Below are 19,130 nucleotides of genomic sequence, written 5' to 3'. Positions count from 1 at the left end.
GACGAAGAAAGAGAAAGAGAGAGAGACAGAGAGGAGAGAGAGGGGCACGTTCGGGGTGGCACCCGCGGTGTTAGCCCAGCTTTCTGCAACTGTCTTCAGGGAGGACAGGGTTAAAAACCTAGTCAGACTTTGCCTCTTGGAAAGCTTTGGGTTGCAGCCGCGCCTCCCAAGCATTCTTTAAACCAGAAAAGTGGGAGGGACTCTAGGAGGGAGGGAGGGAGAGAGAGAAAGAGAGCTCGAGCGGGGGAGCGCGCCAGAGCGCCGGGGACTGAAGGCGAGGAGGAGCGCGGGAGCGACACAGGCGATCCCGCGAATTCATTACTGTAAACATCTCCCGGGGGTGTCAGGAGGGGTGGGGGTGAGGGCCCCGGCGCCTACATTAGCCGGGCCGCGTCGGATCCAGGCTGCAGTGTGGTCGGAGCAGCCTCCAGACCCGTGCCGGGCGGGCGTAGCACTTGGAGCAAGCCCCGCGCCCGCCCCCGCGCAGCGCCGCACTCCGGGCTCCTTGCAGTCCGCACGCGCGTCGGTGGAGCGCCAGCCTAGCTCTCCCGCAGACCCCCGGGTCCTCGGTCTCCCAGGAGCCCCGGGGCCACTGGACCGCTTTCCACCGCCTTTTCCGCTCGCCCTACTTCTTACGGGGTTCGTTGGCTGGACCGAGGCGGAGAGGGGGAGGCAGAGGAGGAAAGGAGGCGGGAGCCGCGGCCACCGGGGGCTTTTGCCCGGCGGGCGGGGGTGGCGGAGGACGGGGGAAGACGATGCCGCGGCTCCGTAGGGGACGTAGGCGAGAGCGAGCGAGGGGAGCTGGGCGCCCGGGCGCAGGCCGGCTGCGGGGAGGCGCGCGCCGCTCAGAGGCTCTGGCCTCCGCACCCCCGCGCCCCGACGCAGCGGGCGACAGAGATCGAGTACAGCAGCCACCGCCGTCGCCACCGCCGCCACCCGGAGGACAGAGCAAAAGTTTGGATCTGGGGGAGGGCGCAGTGCTGAGCGGGATTACCACCGGGGCTGGAAGGAGACCTCGAGGACCTTTGCAGGTAACGCGCATCCCAGCCCTTTCCCTCGGCGCTGTCTCGCGGGGCGCCTCTCCCTGGCAGAGCCTTCCCTGGTGCTCTTGGCTGGGAGTGAGAGACTGGCGAAGTTCAGGATCCCGAGGCTGGGCACCGGGCGCTGGCAGATCTAGTCACATTAGAGAGGCCCTTGGCGTTTCTCTGCGCCCAGCGGGCAGCTGGTGGGGTGGCGAAACCCCCCAGGAGTCCTGAGGACCCTGGGCTCCAGTGGGTGCCCCACCGTGCAGCGCATTGGAAATCTGCAGTGTGAATTCAGGGGCTTTTAGTATTCTTTAATCCAGGGAAGTGATTCATGGATTTCACTCCCTCCCACCCTGTTACTCTCACACCCCAGTCTTGCCTCTTTTTACAATAGGATGAGTCCACTCTCATTTGCCCGCTAGGTTTAGCTGGAGCAGAACAGCAAATTGGGGTAGGGGGGGAAATTGCAAGCAAAAGGGTAAAAATATCCTTACCCCTTTTGACATCTCGAGAGCCCTCCATCGCCCCATGTACCTTCTGGCATCATAATATCGGAACTTTAGAAGTCGCATTTTATTGAGGGGTGAGATGAAACATGTCAGCTACTGGCATGTGAATTTGCACTGATTTTCCCTGTATGTGTTTGGGGGAGGGGGTTAAGGAGGTTGAATTTTTTCTCGGTGGCCTGATGCACTGTGGTGCCAGGGAGGAGAGTGGGCGCCTGTGAGCACCAAGGCGGGGGCAGTGGGGAGAAGACCATTTTTGAACAGCACCCTAGTTACAGAAAAGAGCCGCTGCTCACTCCGGAAAGCTGACATTGGAGCCCCAACTCCCCAAAGCCCCCCTTCCCTCGAATCTGAGTTTTGTTGAGTTTCAAAGCAGCTCAGCGCTTGCCTGCTGCTCTCATGTTTATTAGGATCATTATTTATTCACCTGGAAATTCATGGTGCCTTCTCTTGTGAATGGGAATCAGTCTCCAAGAGCTTTTGATTAATTTTAGTGGAGGGAATCTCTTTAAAAATGCTCACAGTAAGCTAATCAAGTGCAAGGCACAAATCCGTGTAAAAGCTCACGCAGGAGTGCAAGGTGCTGATTCCCATTTCTTTACAAGCTGTATTTGCTATGCAAAGCCTCTTCTAAATGGGAGCTGTGACTCCTCACTCAGCTGGGAGGGTCTTTAATCACCACGCTGGGTTTCAGGGAGCTTTGGTGCATGTCCACTGGCTCTCAGGCTTATTGCTAAATTTATTATGTCTAACTTCTTCCAGCTGAAAGCTAATATGTAGGCTAGCTTCCATATCGGGACTGATAGTGTCTGTAGACTTAACTGGTGTGACCTTATTAAATCTCCAATGAAAGGATCCCCACAGCATTTCTAGATATATAGAATGCAGGTCGGCATTTGTCCAGGGATCTATTTGGTTGTTGTAGTATGAATGTAAAATTTTAGGTCTGTATCTGAAGTGTTAGAACTGCATTATTATTCTTTTTTCATCATTGAGCAGTATGCATTAGATAGCTACTCCGGGGAGTCCACCATATTAGAAGAGAATCACTCTTTGGTTAATAGGAGCACCATGAAGAGTTGCTTATTTCTCCCACAATGTTCTCGCTCTTGATAATATAACTTTTCTTTGTCCCCTCCCCCAGCGCCTGAAAGAGATAGGGTTAAACCTTTAAAGGATTTTTAATAATCACAGATGACAGTGCAACACCATGCTGTCATGTCGAGTTGCAAATATCTGTGACTGGAGGAGGTTGGAAGATGAAATTTCAAACATTATCCCATGTTTCTGCCAATAGGTACAAGAAACTGTAAAAAGAATTGAGCTAGCTGTAGTGTAGCAGAACCTATTACAAACCTAGCATGAAAGGAATGCTGGTTTTTTTTTTCCCCAAAAAAAAGGTACATGTCTTAACACTTCAGTAATTTCATTGCAGTTTTAGAAATTCCAAGGGATGCTTTTAGCAGAAGGAAGTGAATTTCCAAACGACACAGTACTGAGGTACCGTGGGATCCCCAAAGCAGTCATGGTTTTTCCTGTATGCCAGGTTTCAGATGAGGTGATCTTATCCGAATTTGACTTTGAACGGCTGGATCTAATTTGAACCTTCTCTGATGCCCCTTGCATTTATATTCTGGTTTGCTGGAGAGTTTGATTTAGGATATAGACATTTCTCCCTAAAGCAACCTTGTCTTTTTGCAGTTGGAAACTGTGGTTTCAAGAAAGGCTCAAGTATGTCCGAGTCCAGAAACCTTACTCTGTAGAGGCCCAGTGTGAATATCTGAGCTAGTTTGCCTCTTCAGCTTGATACTTCACAAGAACTGCTTTTGCTCTCAGCAGTGTTTGAAGTTTGGGGCATGAAAACCCAGCCAGGGTCCTTAGTGGCTTTTGATTCCACTCTTTGTTTAGAAAAATTAAAAAAAAAGGTCAAGGTGACAGAATATTATTTCTACTCAGCTCAGACCTTTCTGGACAGTCATGTTTTGGTATCTTTAATTTTGATTCAAGTTCATTTTTCACTAGATTACTTTAATAACTTTGTGGTTTCTGTCACTGTGATTCAAATTCAGTCCATTAGTGACCTCTATCTGTGAGAAGTGAATACTCATTGTTTTTCTTGCTTCTCTTCAGAGTCTGCAGATTAAGGGTAGTGGTGGCTGGGAACCCCACCAGCTCTGTACTTCTTTCTGAATTTTATTTCAATTTTTTCGAATTTGATTTCTCTAATATGGACGTCTGTGTGGATAATGATACTTAATAACAGCAATAAAAAAGAGCTACCAGAGAAGCTACTAAATGATTATTCCATGTAGGAGCAACCATATGATCAACATAAATAAAGCATCAGTGCTATCCACTGCCAATAAAAAATTATGCAGTCAGGTAGACTATTGTTTTGGGACTCACAGTGCTCCTGACTGTAAGTGAAATTTTACTGCCCCTAAGTGCTTACATAACAAGGGAAATTTGAGACAGGCTCAGAACATATACGGTAAGCAGACTTCGTAGTAGCTGTGTGTATATGTCTTTAAATTCAGCTGTGCTTCTGCCCAAGTTACTTGCCGATCAAGGACGAAGTGGAGTGTGAGAAGGGTATTTATAAACAGATGGTCCTTTTCAGGAGACTTTTAAAATCTGATTTCTAAACCAGCTTTGTCTTCAGAGGGATTTCAGATAGAAATTTCAATTTTAGTTGACTATTCTAAATACTAATTGAAGACAAAGTTTACTGGATTTCTTATGTGGGTGGATACCATTATCTGACATTTTCCAGATGGTTTTTGATGTAGTGGTATTTGGGGGTATGGAATTTTTAGGAGGTTTTCTTTCTTTTCCCTTGGGCAGGTTTTACACAAAGACTTTTTTTTTAAGAGCAATTATTATTATTATTAAAGTTAAACAACCATTCTAGTACTTAGCTAGCTTGCTTACTTTTCCCTACCCTCCAAATTGCTTTGCTTTTGTGAAATAATGTTTCTTTTTCTGCATTTTAGGTTAGGAGAAAAATTATCAGTGTGTTTTGACTTTTTACAGTAATATGCTATCTCCAATTAAGTATCTATTCATGGTAAAAACACACACACACCAAGAATCATAAGACAGAGATTCTTTCAAAGGTTTTAAATATGTTCCTTTTATTTAAGAGCTATGACACACATATTGTAATAAAAATATCCTGTGTTCTGAGGAATACAGAGACTTTTTTCAGTTGCAGAAACAGTAAAACACTGTATTAACAAAATAATCAGTGGTAGTTTGAGTATATGGTCAAAATCTGTTAGAACCTTCATCTTTTTTTTTTCCTTCTTGGCAAATTTTGCATCTACTGGTCTTTTTGGTTTTCTTTGATTCCTTCTACTGTGGCTCTTTGAAGTGATTCAAAATTAAACAGTAGCTACTTTTTTAGGGAAATTCATCATGTTATGTTCAAGATTCCAGAAGAGTTAATGATGCAGAAAAAGTCCTGTAAAACATCTTTCTAAAAGAAGTCCTTCTCTTGCAGGCTCCCACTTACTGGCCTCCTGTCCCATTTGCAGTGAATTGGAACTGCCTTATTTATTTATTTTTCAAATACCACCTCTAACTTAATTTAATGTGGGATGTATTTCTGCAGCTCCATGTGTCCTGAGTCCTTCGAACAAAGCAGTGTCGTTGTTATGGATCCGTAATAAGGGAAGGTCAAAGAAAATATCCTTGTATAATTTGGGAAGTCAAAAGGCCATATTCATGATTCTCAAACACTGGTCAGTTATTCTGCTAATACTTAACCAAGAACATACTTTTTTTCCTGGCAGTTTGGTGGTTAAAAACCTTAGCCATTTTTTGAAGCTTTCACGAAAACCTCTGGAGTTACTAACCATTAGGTGCTCATTAAAACTGAGGATTTTTTTTTTTTTTTCTCTCACTTTCTTCCCAGGTTGCTTTTAAGGCAATGCACAAGGAACTTGGAAAAAGGTCTTCTGTTCTCCTCAGTTCACAGGTCATATTGTTATATTTCAGTTCACTTTATTAGAGCTTTCAAGACACAGATAAAAGAATCTCCCATCTGAACCTTTTAAGAACCAGAGGGCTTTTGGATTTGAACCCAATGAAAAATATCAGGTCTCAAAGTTCATAAATGCTATTAGGCCTCAGAATTCTGAAAGTGCCTTCAATAGGGAGTCAGGAACAGTGGCTCCAAAAATTGGTTCACAAATACATTGAACCAACAGAGGTCCATTGAAGTCAACAGAGGTCAGGAGGCTGAATGGAAACCTTAGATGCATATCAGTCCTGAAATAGGTTCACGTGCTGATGTCACTCAGCCCCAGCTGCCGGTGGATGTCACTTTCATGAGAATCCAGTGTCAGAGAATCCTCGGTGATCGTTTTCTCTCCCACTTGGATCCCAAGTGGACTCTAATACTTAGTAGGAGGAAATAATGCAGGAACTTTGAACACACGTCATACACATTAGATAGAGATGAGGTGAGGAGTTCGGGGAGTGGTTTAGATAAATACTGGCCGTAGAGGAGGTTCCAAAGAGTTCTTTTTAAGACTGGTTTAAAAACACATTCATACCTAGCATTTCTTTTCCTCTCTCTTTCCAGGCCTTCACTTTTCCGTTCTCACATCCAGGATTTCATTTATCCTTTACAACTGCCTCTGTGAGTTGGTACAAGAAAGCCCTTCCTGCTTACCTTCTGATTGAGTAACTGCAGACAGAAAGAAGTTAAGGGCTACCTAAGGCAGTGGAGAATGAATGATGGACATTTATTTAGTTTTTCATTACATAACTGTAGAATTTTCTAGGCATACTTTAGAAGTCCCCTTGCTTTTGAACCCACCCAAAATTGTCAGAGTTGGATTTTGTTTTTTCCAATTAAAGCTGTAAAAAAAAAAATGGCAATTGTAGAAATAATTAGATGTAAAATAATAACGCTTCACTATTTCTCCAACATTATATTAGGTTACAAGGTGGCCTGTTCTGAGTGGGTGTAATTTTATGATATAGGGACTTAGTACCTTAACTCTGGTGGGGAGTGAGAGAGACGAGTTCATCTTGGAGGAAAGAAGAGAAAATCTGCATTCTCATGTCAGCACACCCCTTTCTATCCTAGACCTTGCATAAGTTACTTAATCTCCTGGAGCCTTAATTTCCTCTCTGTAGAGTTCAACAGAGTTGTTGAGGGGTCACATAAGATTAATGTGTGTGAAAATGCCTTGTTAACAATACAGTGTGTTAGTCTCATAAAGAGGCATTATTGAAATTGATAACATTTATCACTGCATGACTGTCCTGTTCTAGGATAGGCTAGGTTTTGTTCCAACAAGACAGTAACCAAGACAAAGTACCTTGCCTTCAGGAGCTTTCATGCTTGTGGGTGCCATGGGGTAGTGTCCAACAACCAGTGAGATTGTCTGCTGCTCCCTGGATCACATCTCCACTTATTTAACGATGGGTTTTCTCCTTTGGGGGATTTGGTCTATTTTGATGCCCCAAGGATGAAAGGTAATTAGCTTGAGTTGAGTTCAAAGGCCAGATTTTCTTTGACAACTTGTTTTGATGTTGGAAACTGAATTTATCAAGAGTGGGTTCTATGAAGGATCTCTTTTGAAAGAAACCATCAACTTTATCTAACATAGCTTGTTTCATATTTTTGGACAGTGCTTATACGTTAGCCATCTAAGTTACTTTTTGTAAAAACATTATCATTAATAGATAATATGATTTTTTTAAAATTTTGTTTTGTAAAGTAAGACAGGCTATTGTAAAAATATAGTAGTTTGGCAAACCTCCTTAATTCATTACCAGTGAATAGAAAGACCTGATTTATTATGATGCCAACAGATATCCCAAAACTTGGCCTTATTTTGAAGCTGTCACTAAATTTGTGTACAACAGTATCACTGCATTTATACGGGACAGTTCTTTTCAAGTATCATCGGCATATTTTGTTCAGTTGTATTTTTATAAATGTCGCATTTGGGGCACTTTTTAAGTATTCCAAGAGTGAGCACGACTTTTCCAATTGGCTAATTTGTTTACATTTAGGCCTTTGTAAAGGTTAATTCTTAATCGTTTTAGTGTTACTTAGCTGAAGGCGTCAGAAAAAGAATGTGTCAAGTATTATTTACAAAATGTGTAGTGAGATCACGATTCTTGGTCAGTATGAATATTTCTGTCAGTGATGTGAAGTACAACGTCTTGAACAATGTTCTTTCCACTTTCTGATACGTTATTTGCCAGAGCTCTGACTCTTGCTGCTGCTGTTCCTGCTTCTTTTTATTTATTTATTTATTTATTTATTTATTTATTGTTTAAGTTCATTAGTATTTTAGTAGTACATTTTAAAGTACCTAGATGTAGAACTAAGTTTGATATGAAAAGTCACTTTCATAATTTGGGAAAATAAATGCAAGTACCATTTGTACTGGTAGCGTTGAATGACCTACTACTAATAATTAAAAAAGGAAAATGTCTGTCATACTCTGCAGAGTTCTGCTGATAAAATGAGAAAAATCTTGTATGTATATGCTTGGAGAGTGAATATGTGTTTCTATATATCTTTCAAAGGCACAAACAATACCGAGTCTTAGAAACTTAGCTATGGGGAGGGAGTACTAGTACTCTAAAGCTAGATGGTGCTAACTTAGCCCATATGTCTCTGCTACTGTATAATGAAATAATGAAATGAGCAAAATCATTTTTAACCAAGACTTTCTTTTCCAGATGAGTCCTAGGGAAACTGTCAATGAAGAAAATCACAAAATATAATCAGATCGTATGTTTCTGTGTGAATGGCTTGGTCCCCAGGAAAAAGATCTTATTCTTCTTGAGGCAGAAGATATAACCCAGATGGTAAAGAAAGCTTATCCATTTGTTCAGGAGACTTTTTTAAAACAAAACAAAACAAAACAAAACAGGTTTATGCCATAAGGAATACGCACTCACTAGAGAAAAGAGAGAGAGAGAGAGACGGTGAGAGGGAAAGTGAGAAATCACCTCCCAGGAGGGATGGCCATGTTGGAATCTCTTCTTCATGTTCTTCTTGGGATTTTGGGCACACACACACACACACACACACAGGCCTGTTGTGAGTTTCAAGCCAGTGGGACTGGGATTCACACAGTGGTAAGTCATGTGGCAGTCCAGTACCTTAACCACTCTGCCACCTGGGGGCCCAGAAGATTATTTCTAGCCCTTGCCCTGTTCCAGTTGTAGATTTAGACTGTAATCCCATGACAGGTAATGCAGGGGCCTCTCACTTGAGGCTCTCTAGGCCGATGAAGAGAAGGGGAGACCCCAAACCAGTTGTGTTACAGTTTTATGCATGAGGACTGTGCCATTCATACTGATTAGTGTGCGAGAAGTTAGTGAAAAGAGCTCTTAGGGAGAAGCGGTCTTGGGTTCAAATGCTGGCTCTGCTCTGTACACTTGGATGGATTTTTAAATGTCATTTAGTCTTTTTCTTCTTGAGTAGATAATGGGGGGGGGTACTCTACTCAGTGAGCTGTACTCTTGAGGACTGAGATAGTTGTGTAAAATGTCTACCTTGTCTGCCTCATAGCGAAGGGTTAGTAAATGCAGACTGTAGATCCTTCTGTGTCCAACATGATCATGAGGCTGTTATATTACCCTTACCTTCTACCAATAATTTTTTGCCACTTTTTTTGGAATCCCAGAGAATGCTTCTGAGTCCTTGAACATGAACACGGTACAAAGATTTCTGTAAAACAAAATGTCAACATGCATGTAACAAAGCAGGAGAATGACAACAAAGGAAATAAGCATTTTACATGGTGGTAAAATGAACTTATAGCTAATGGTGCATAGTGTAGCGTGTTGGAGGGTGGAGCAAAGGTGGAGACTTGACTCAGTTTGGGGGATCAGAAGGCTGTGTCAGGTGGGACCTGCCTCACTGGGACTATCTTTGTTCATTGAAAGCATTGTCTTCAGAAGCAGAGAGGTTTGTCTCCCTGCACCCCCGTTCATGACTGCATGTCCTACGACTATAACCAATCCTTGTAGCTGGCAGCGAGTCCTTTGTCTAGACTAGGGCACCAGGCATAGTGAGCACTGTCTTTGCCAAGTTACAGAGATTTTTATCAACATGATGAATAAACATTGCTTTCACACAATTCCTTTCACACATGACTCTCGGCAGAGTCATGAAAATATTTTATTGTTAAAGGTTAACACATAAATTATCATCATGCTTACGTAGTGCTTATTCTGTTCTTCTGGAATGATTGATTATACCTTGCTTGTATAATGACAGACATTGAAATCAGAATGTTTCTATTGGAATACCAGCTCAATATGGAATTATTTCTGTCAGAAATAATTTTCAATTAATTTAAGTAAAAGAACTTCTCTCTGTATCTAAGGTAAATACTTCTGGAAAAAAATACAGTGCTCAAACATACTGGTCACAATGCTGGGGTTGGGCCAGCAGATGGCGTCGTCGTTGCAGAGCTAGATCACACATGTCTGACTCCATGGTTTGAGACCAACCAAAACCCATGGCTTGAAAATCATGACGGATGTGTATGCATGCATGCCCAAAATCTAGAGAGGAGAATGGAAGAGTGGGTGTTACGGTGTGGCCATACCCCTTGGGGGATAATTTCTCACCTTTCCTTTCTCTGGGTCATTCATTGTCTGTCTCTCCAGTGAGTGCATGTGCTCTATAGCAAAAACCTCAAAATTAAAAAACAAAAACATTCTGTGGTTAATTTTCATTAATAATTATAATTGCCTGTATACAAAATACAGTTTTTGCATTTTACTTAGCATTTGAGATTTGCCTCTTTTTTTTTCCCCTCAACACTATGAATCTGTAAATTTATTAATTGGGAAAAGTTATATTTAGCAAGATGTGAGGCATGTCCTAGACCACCAAAGTGGGAAATATAAAAGCATTTCCTATGAAGAACACATAATATATCATGTGAGACACATACACAGATACACACACACAGTTAATCAAGTCAAGCAGAGAGAAGCAGGCACTATAGTGCATTTTATAGACTGTTAACATCTGAGTAAGTAGCTTCTGAACCAACATTCAACCCAACTTAAAACAATAAGACCTTGTTTTGCTACTTTTAGAAGATGTAAGAGAGATTAAAATTCTTTGGGAAATGGTTTGATTTTTTTCTTTTTTTTTAACCAAAATAGGCAAGGAACCTGCCCAATAGTGCTGACAGCAATGGAATTTAAAACTCAATTCTAATAGTCTTGAGTCCCGAAGGAATGCCAGGCTGACATTCGTTGGAGTCACGAGTTTGTAACTGAGGATTTGACAAAGTTTGAGTCCTTACCATGTGCCAGGCACCATGCTAAGTTTTGTGCTAAGCATTTGATATTCTCTGTCAAACAAGACCTCATTCATGCTCATAAAGGAATTAGATGGACTGGCCTAGTGTCAGTCTTTTCAAAACCTGACACATTCATCTGGATTAAATGGAGGAGCTGGTTAAAACTGCAGGTTCCTGGGTCTGCGGCCTGGGGATTCTGGTTTATTAAATCCATAAGGAAGCCTCAGAATGTGGATCCTCAGAAGCTCCCAGGGTTGAATATCACTTACCTAGACAATGTATAGAGTATTTTTGTGACCCATATGAATATTTAAATAATTTTTTGTGTGCATTGTTCCACATAGAAAATATTATGCAAATGAACACTTCACAAAGACCTTCAGAGGGGCTAGATATTAGGGCTGGCTTCACTATTGGCAATCATAGCTTCTTATATGGTTTCCCTCCATTGGTATTCCCTAAGCCACTGCACTATTTTTTGGTGTCCCTAGAATTAATTTCTTAAAATAAAAAAAACCACTCACACACACACACACAAAGCAACAAAACAAATTGCACCATGTCACCTTAGACACCTAGGATCTCTTGGATCTTCTGTCCCTTTGCATAAAGCCTGTCCAAATGTATTACCATGTCATGCAAGACCTATTCCAATCTGGATCTCAAACCAGGATACAGACCTCATTCTCAAGGACCTATTTTATGCAGCCATATTCCAAAACTCATAAGGCATGGTCTTCTTGAAATTTAACCTTTTCCATGATGTTTACCCTTTACAGAGAACATTATTGGCTCATTTTCCATTTGGTAAACCCTTTACCTGTAACATCCACATGAACATCACCTTCCTTCCCAGTCAAAATGAATCACTCCTTTCAGTGTGCTTTTACAACTTTAGTTTACACCTTTGTAAGTTCCTTGTCCAGGTTGTACTATAATGTGTCTGTTTACATGTCTGTCTCTTCCATTAGAATCCGGGAAGCTTGGCTCATTTGTTCTATCTCCCTGGTACCAACAAAAGTGCCCAGCGCAGCAGATTCTGCATAAATGCAATTGAGTGGACAGACGTCTAATTACACTAGACAGTCCTGGAATACAAGATCTTCATAATCTAGTGAGAGTCGCTGCTTCCTTAGAAGTGCCTTTTCATTATGTAGATTGATTGTCCAATGGGAAAAAAGTATACCATCACAATTTTACCGTACTCTCACAGGGAAATGCTTGTTAGTTAATCCAACCCTCTACACACCGTACATGAGGCAATTCAGATGCCACACTGGATAGATCTGTTTAAAGAAGAAATCATTTCACTTGGTGATACGTCTTTCTTGGCACTGAGTAAAACCGTCGGTTAGATAGATATTCACACAGATGTGGTTTTCTATAGAACAAGAGATGTAACTGATAGCATTAACTTTTTGTATCTCTCTTGGCATAATTAAAGAGTGCAAAGCAAAGGAAAATTGGTGCATTTGCTCTTTTTTGCTGTTTTGTTTTGTTCTTTGTTTTTATTTTGTTTATTTTATCCTAGGCACATTATTTCCTGATGGAGATCTCTGAGGAGCCAGAGCCCTCCAGAGAGGAGTAAAGAAGACTAGAACTCACAAGTCTTTAATCATTCTGGCTCCACAAAGCAGGATCTACCTTAGTCTTCAGATTTTGTACACATTGTACAGCAAAGAGCACATGAAGGTTATAAGAAATTATAAATTTATATGGTTGAATGTGATCATGATGGTTATGAAAGTTGGACTTTAGCAGCTTCTTTCTTGGTGACCAAAAAACAAAACTAACAACCTTTCTATTATGCTTTGGTGGTACACTATTGAGATTATTAGTTGATGAAGAGATGACTTGCATGTAAGTGATGTGATTGTGAGCACACATTAAATGCACTCCAGTTCTCCTCCTCCTCCTTTCAGCAAGATTTTCAGTGACTGAAAAGATTATGAGAGGATGGAGTATATTTTTCTCTGCTCTTTCTTCATGCCAGGAGGAAAGACAGACTAATGCTCAAGAAGGTATTCAATAAGCCCCCACTCTGTAACTCTGGAGGCTTAAACCATTATTACCCCAGATCTTTTTGTGTTAACTTCTGAGACTATTTAGAAATAGCGTGTTCTCCTGATTCTTGAAACACATGATTAGCAATGCTCCATCCTCATCTACAGGATCAATAATAATAACAATAATACTAATGGTATTGATCATAGATAAGGTTTATTTAGAATGCTGCTTATGTGGTTTATATCAAAGCAGCAGTTTACATTTAAATCTTCACAGAAACCCTACTAGATCGTTCTGTTGTTTAAAATTGCCAGTAGCCCCATTTTACATATAGGGAGACTGAAGTAGAGAGAGCTGCCTTAGGCTCTTTATCTTATAATCTCATTATAACCACTTTTATAGGATAGGTGAACACTGGATAATTTCCAAAATCAACTCAAAATTAATGGGTCATGATTGAAAAATCACATTTTAGAGATAAAGACTCTCTTTCCAGTGAGTTTAAATGATGAGCTGCAAACCAGTGGTTCAGCTTTCTATGTTTGATTTTCCTAATAGAGAACTCTCTAAGAAACTATGTAGTCTTTGCCATTTTCATGCGAAAAGCATTCTCGGCTCTCTCCATGTATTCCTGTAAGATGAGAATGATGAAAAGAATCACTAATTCGAAAATAAATCATGAAAACTTTCAGGAGGCTTTCAACACTAGCGAACGTCTATGTGAATAAGTGCCTAATGAGTAAGGGCTACACTTATTGTAGAGAACACTCTCTATTCCCATAGTTAAATGGATTGATTAGGGATTCACCTCTTTTTCCCTGTGGAGGTGATAATGGATAAGGAAAGGACCAAAGAGCAGCAAGAGCATACAATGCGCAGCCTTTGAGAGAGCTGGGGAATAATGGAGAAATGATTGAGTTATAAATAGGTCAGATTCATTCTTATTCTACATCTATGTAATTGTTCAGGCAGTAGGCTTTTATTGGGTGAAAAAAAATGCAGCAGACATAGGCTGAGGAAGGTTTGTTGCATGTTGGTAACTTGTAATTAAGCCCAGTTAGTGCTTGCAAGTGCCACCCTGTTGAATTGCATTTTGACCATCTCTTCCATTTCTCACTCGCTTTCTATGGGTGCATTCATCTCTGCAGTTACAAACTTGTATTTTTTGAATCCTGTGACTGTAATTCCAATCCTTTGATTATTTGTCCATGGCACTTGCATATAAATTTTATTGATGCCAGGCAAATTAAATGATCCATTCCTTAATCCCTTTTCTTCCCCTTAGGCATTTAGATCCACGCCTTCAGTTGTTTTTCTGTTCTTACGCACATTGTCATGAGGCAACTGTAGGTTATTTCTGAGCTGAGTCAGAGTAGGGGTGCTCATTGATGGGATTGTTTATGAAAGTGGGCACCACCCAGTGTTAAAGCAATTTGGTAAATGGCTCCATGGCCAGCCAGCTCCATGACCAAATAGAAATACCAGTTCTGTATGGCCATGGTGTTTTTAATCTGTGGCAGTGGCACTGCAAATCTAGTTGAATTGGGTGGAGCTCAAATATTTGCCATCTACAGTTGAAAAATAATCAAGCCATGTTAAAAAAAAAAAAACAAACAAACAAACAATCTGAACATACTAGTGTCACACCTACTGGAAATGGCTGCCTGGCTGTTGTCTGGCCGACATACATCTGCCAAGGGTCCTCCTGTGGTCTGCTAGCACTCTTCCTACTCCACTCTGAGTGCTGAAGTCTTTGAATTTTCTGCTGGACTTCAGCGTCAGTATGTGTTAGAATGAACACATCATTCTCAGCAAAGGCCTACTCATGCTTATTCCACATGTCTTTGTTAAACAAGATAAGCTGTCTAGAACTCCTACTTTGAGTCATCTTCAGTTACTTTCTTTCACGCATCTTCACTAGTCTTATACATTTTTTTCACATTCTGTTCTTCTTGGCCTTTTGCTTTGGTCTGCTTGAGTCATTGTACTTCAGCCCACATGCATTTCTCTTCTGTCTTTCCTCCTGTGATCTGCACACCAGTTAATTACTCTGTCTTATGTCTGCACTGGTAGTATGACTTCCCATTATTTATAAGATCAGGTCTAAACTCCTGAGAGAGCCGGGGAATAATGGAGACATGACCGCATTATAAATAGGTCATATCTGACAAATAACATCTTTCTTTCTGGACCTTCCACTAATTTTTCCAAAGAAAGGTAATCTTCCCTCTTCTGAGCTAAATTTATAGTGTGCCTCCACTTTTATCTTTAAAGGAGATTCAGTGTAGTATAAAATTTCACCAAATGCTTTGTGTCCACTTCCTGATGGCGAGCTCCTTCAGGGCAAAGCCCATGCCCAGTAAATACTGAAAAGCTGAATTGAACTCAGGTGTCTGACCCCAACCTGCCTCTGTGAATCCTACATGAGATACAGGGCTACGTCTATGTTAGTTCCTATGTCTACCCTGGTATATACTAGTTCTTATCAGACTTTAAATACTGAGGAAATTAATATTTACAAAATCTGCTTACAAAATGTTCACCAGTAACTCTGATGTATATACGTTTTAAAATTTTCTGAAACATGAAGCTGCCTTTGTCCTCTCCATGGAATACTTTCTCAAAGCAGTGAAGTCTCTTGCTTTGAAAACAGGAAGGTAGAACATTCCAAAAACATCATGAGCCCTGTGTTTATATTTATAAAACCTGTACTCTTTCCAGGCCTCTAGGCAAGAGCAAATAGAAATAATCAGTGGCATTAGAACTTGATTATGTTGAATTGGATTCTTACAACCAAGGCTTGATAGCCCAAATTAGTGGTATGGTAGTTTATACTGAAAGATGTTTGTGATATTGCAAAACGATAGACTCCAGATTGCTAGAATATTTCAAGACATCTGGATGTTTAGAAAAATACAATAATCACATGCTTTTTATTATCTCCATAATTGTATTCTTTTTATATTGTGGTGTGGCCATCCTCCCTGGGGGGGGAGGGTGATTTCTCACTTATTCTTAGACTTTCTCTGTCTCTCTCCCTCTCTGGCTGTCTCTGATGAGCACACACACTTCCTATAGCAAAATCTTAAAAAAATTATTCTTTTTAAAAATTATTTATTTAATGTTATTTATTATTTAAAAAAAATTTGCTATAGGGCATACATGCTCACCAGAGAGAGCCAGAGAGAGAGAGAGAGAGAGAGAGAGAGAGAGAGAGAGAGAAAGTGAGAAAGCAAGCTGCCAAGTCCAGGTCTTGGAACACAGTCAGCCATGTGGGAGTCTGGTCACTTAACCACCATGCCACCTGCTGGCCCTCCTAATTATATTCTTTTAAAAAGAGAGTCTTATCAAGATGTAGGGTGGGAGTTTGGATCCGTACACTCTCTTTCAACCAGTGAGGACAACTTTCTTATGTTTTATCTCTGCATCTACTTCTTCAATTTAAAAAAAAAAAAAAAAGAAAATTTGCCCGAGGGTTGTGTGCTTACTAGAGGCAGAGAGACAGAGAGAGGAGAGAAGGAGAGGGAAAGCATACCCCCCAATGGGATGTGTTCATGCCACAGTACCCCCTCCACCATTTCTCCATCCTGTCAGGAGTTAGGGCATGCAGGTGACATACACTGCATACTTTTCAAGGCTGTGGCTGAGATTTGAACTGTGCAGTCAGTCAAGTGGGTTCTGACACCCTTAACCACGATGCCATGGGGCTGGCCCATCCTCACAAGTCCTAGTATATGTTAATGTCCTTTCCTTTTGCTCTCCAGTTTGAACTAATGTGAGTATTGTGGCCTATAAATAGCTTCTTTTTTCTGCATTGGTAAGGCTGTTCTGTAAGAGCATGTTACTCTTTCTCTAAAGAGCCTTCTAAAGCCCACAGTGCATCTTGCACTTACTTTCTCTATAGTGATATTTATTTCTATGGTGCAAAAGGAGATAAAAGACCCTAGAAATAGCACCACTCTGTCCCAACTAGGAGACTCATTGCTGAAGAACTCTTAAAATCACTTCTCTTTCTGGGGGGTGGGGGGAACATCTTCCCAGCAGTCTTATCACCTCTAAAACAGTGGGTATCATGGATTACTGGAAAGGAATTACCCAAGGAAAGTGCCCTTAAAACCAGCTGCCTGTCGAGAATGCTGGCTTATCAACAATTGAAAAAATAATTTTTCTACTAAATTGCAGCTTGTCACTACAAATGAGAAAATAGCGATGTTCATAATCAAGTCTGTGGGGACGGTTCTGTGAATGTTTTCACTAGGTGGAAGTCTCAAGTTAGAGCTTCTAAGAATGAACATTTACTCTTCAAGAATCCTAGGGAAAGTCTATTAGAAAATACTAAACAGCAAAAAGACAGCTGTTGTAAAGAGGGAAGAAAAAAAAAAAAAACAAGGCAAGTAAATAAGTTCATTGCAGACCACGCTGTGGAAAATGTGATGTGAAATGATACATATTCCATTCAGCACAAATGACCAGTGTAATTATAATAAGCCAGTGGACTTTTTTTTGTGTGTGTATATTAGCATTATCCAAAGTTATAAAGGTGCTTTCTATACCAAAATCCCACAGTTATGCAAATTATATATTTATAAACATCTTTTCTGGTGTTTGCATAGAAGTTGGTGTTTTGGCCATTACTTCGATTTCAGTTTAAAGGCTTAACTATAGTCTGGAATCTCACTGTTTGAAGATAAAGAAGGGTTTATAGATCGTATTCACATTCTTTTAAACCTAAAAAAAACTTGGACATTAGAGCTTGTACTTGATTTCCCTTTATGTGGAAGGGTTCATCCAGATGGGCTTTCAGGGGGAAATTGTAGTATTTCCTTCATTAACGATCTTTAAAATAATAAGACTAATTAATCTGGGGTCTTAGCTTAAATTTGGTTTTCTTATGACAGATGTGCAAGTAAGCTGGCTTTTGAGTTGCTCTCCTACTCCACAAACTGTCTTGCTAGTTCACTGATGAAACATTGATAGAATTTCTGTAAATGTAAATATAAATATATACACACAGATTCCTATCTGAAAATGCTCAGGAACTCTCCATCCTTAAATGACAGACTTAAATAATGAAAACTAGTGAGAAACCCAAATTTCATTTAACTGGTAGTTTGGATGTGTTTCTGATTCCTCTTCCTGGGAACCAGCAGTTAGCATAATGGCTATGTTGCTGGACTCCCACGTAGTCGACCGCGGTTCACGTCCTGGACCTGGTGGCTTAAAACTCACGCTGGGCGCGTGTGCGTGTGTGCCCAAGATCCCAAGAGGAGAATGGAGGAGAAGGGATTCTGGCGTGACCATCCCCCCTGGGGGGTGATTTCTCGCTTTCTGTCTCTATGTCTCTGTTTGTCTGGCGAGCTCACACGCCCTATAGTGAAAAACCTCTCAAAAAAAAAAAAATCTGATTCCTCTTCCCCCCCCCTTTTTTTTTTTTCCAAAGAGCACCTGCACTTGCTGGAGAGAGAGAAAGAGAGGGAAAGTGAGAATGTCCCTCTCCCCCGATGGAGAATGGCCATGTTGTAATCCTTTCTCCTCTGTTCTCTCAGAATCTGGGGCATACACACACATGTGTCTGGTATGTTTTCCGAACTGCCGGGTCCCATACTTGAAATGCACAGTCGGCCATGTGGGACCCAACTGCCTTAACCACCATGCCATTGGCTGGCCCCTGATTTCTTTTCTTTCTTTCTTTTTTTAAGCCAGACCTTTTAGCAAGAAGTTGAAGGAATTTAAGTTTCAAATTCCATTCTCTCATCAATGTGAAGAGCACGTTACTTAAAGAAGAGGGTAGTTGATATCTGCAAGGTGGTGAAGGGGACCATTTGATCATAATCGAACTGACATAAAAATGAGATTATCTAGAAAGGTTAGGAAATTTGGAGGGTGCGTGGAGGAGTAACTTGAGAATGGCACAGTCATGCTGGTGGTAGAAGTAACCTTCTAGTTTATTCTTTTCCCTGTATAGTAGCTATTAGCCTTCTCCAAGGAGTATTTTATTAAAAACTTATAAAAATGTGAAATGTTTGCTTTCTTCACATCACTCCATGACTTACCTGTTTAAAGAATAAGTGATGACAACAAAGGTTCTGGGGGCATATCCATTTGCCCTCTTCAATAGTGGGAGGTGGGACCTGTGGACCTCGGTACATCCTAACATGAGCCCAGGTAGAGAGACTCTCAAACACAGCATTGTTGATCGGTGTTGAGTCACGTGAGCCAGATTCACATGCCAGTTCTTCTGCTCCTTGACTGAAACCTGGGGTAAATTAAAATTTTGTTTAAGCATCTTC

At 41.0% G+C, this 19,130-nt stretch overlaps 1 protein-coding gene across 3 annotated transcripts in view; it reads left to right on the top strand.

Moving 5' to 3' along the window:
• FLRT2 (fibronectin leucine rich transmembrane protein 2) overlaps nucleotides 1–19,130 on the top strand; it is a 109,550-nt gene that overhangs the window by 3,268 nt on the left and 87,152 nt on the right. Inside the window, exon 1 of one of the 3 annotated variants that reach the window (XM_006150106.3) lies at nucleotides 724–1,031. The exons of the other annotated variants lie outside the window; for them this stretch is intronic. The gene's annotated coding sequence lies outside the window, so the exon portion shown is untranslated. Of the gene's footprint in view, nucleotides 1–723; nucleotides 1,032–19,130 lie in introns of those variants that run through there. 3 annotated transcript variants of the gene reach the window in all.

This window comes from Tupaia chinensis, unplaced genomic scaffold (genome assembly GCF_000334495.1).
Source record: "Tupaia chinensis unplaced genomic scaffold, TupChi_1.0 Scaffold000277_1, whole genome shotgun sequence".
NCBI lineage: Eukaryota > Metazoa > Chordata > Mammalia > Scandentia > Tupaiidae > Tupaia > Tupaia belangeri.
This window is presented reverse-complemented; position numbering and strand designations above follow the sequence as displayed.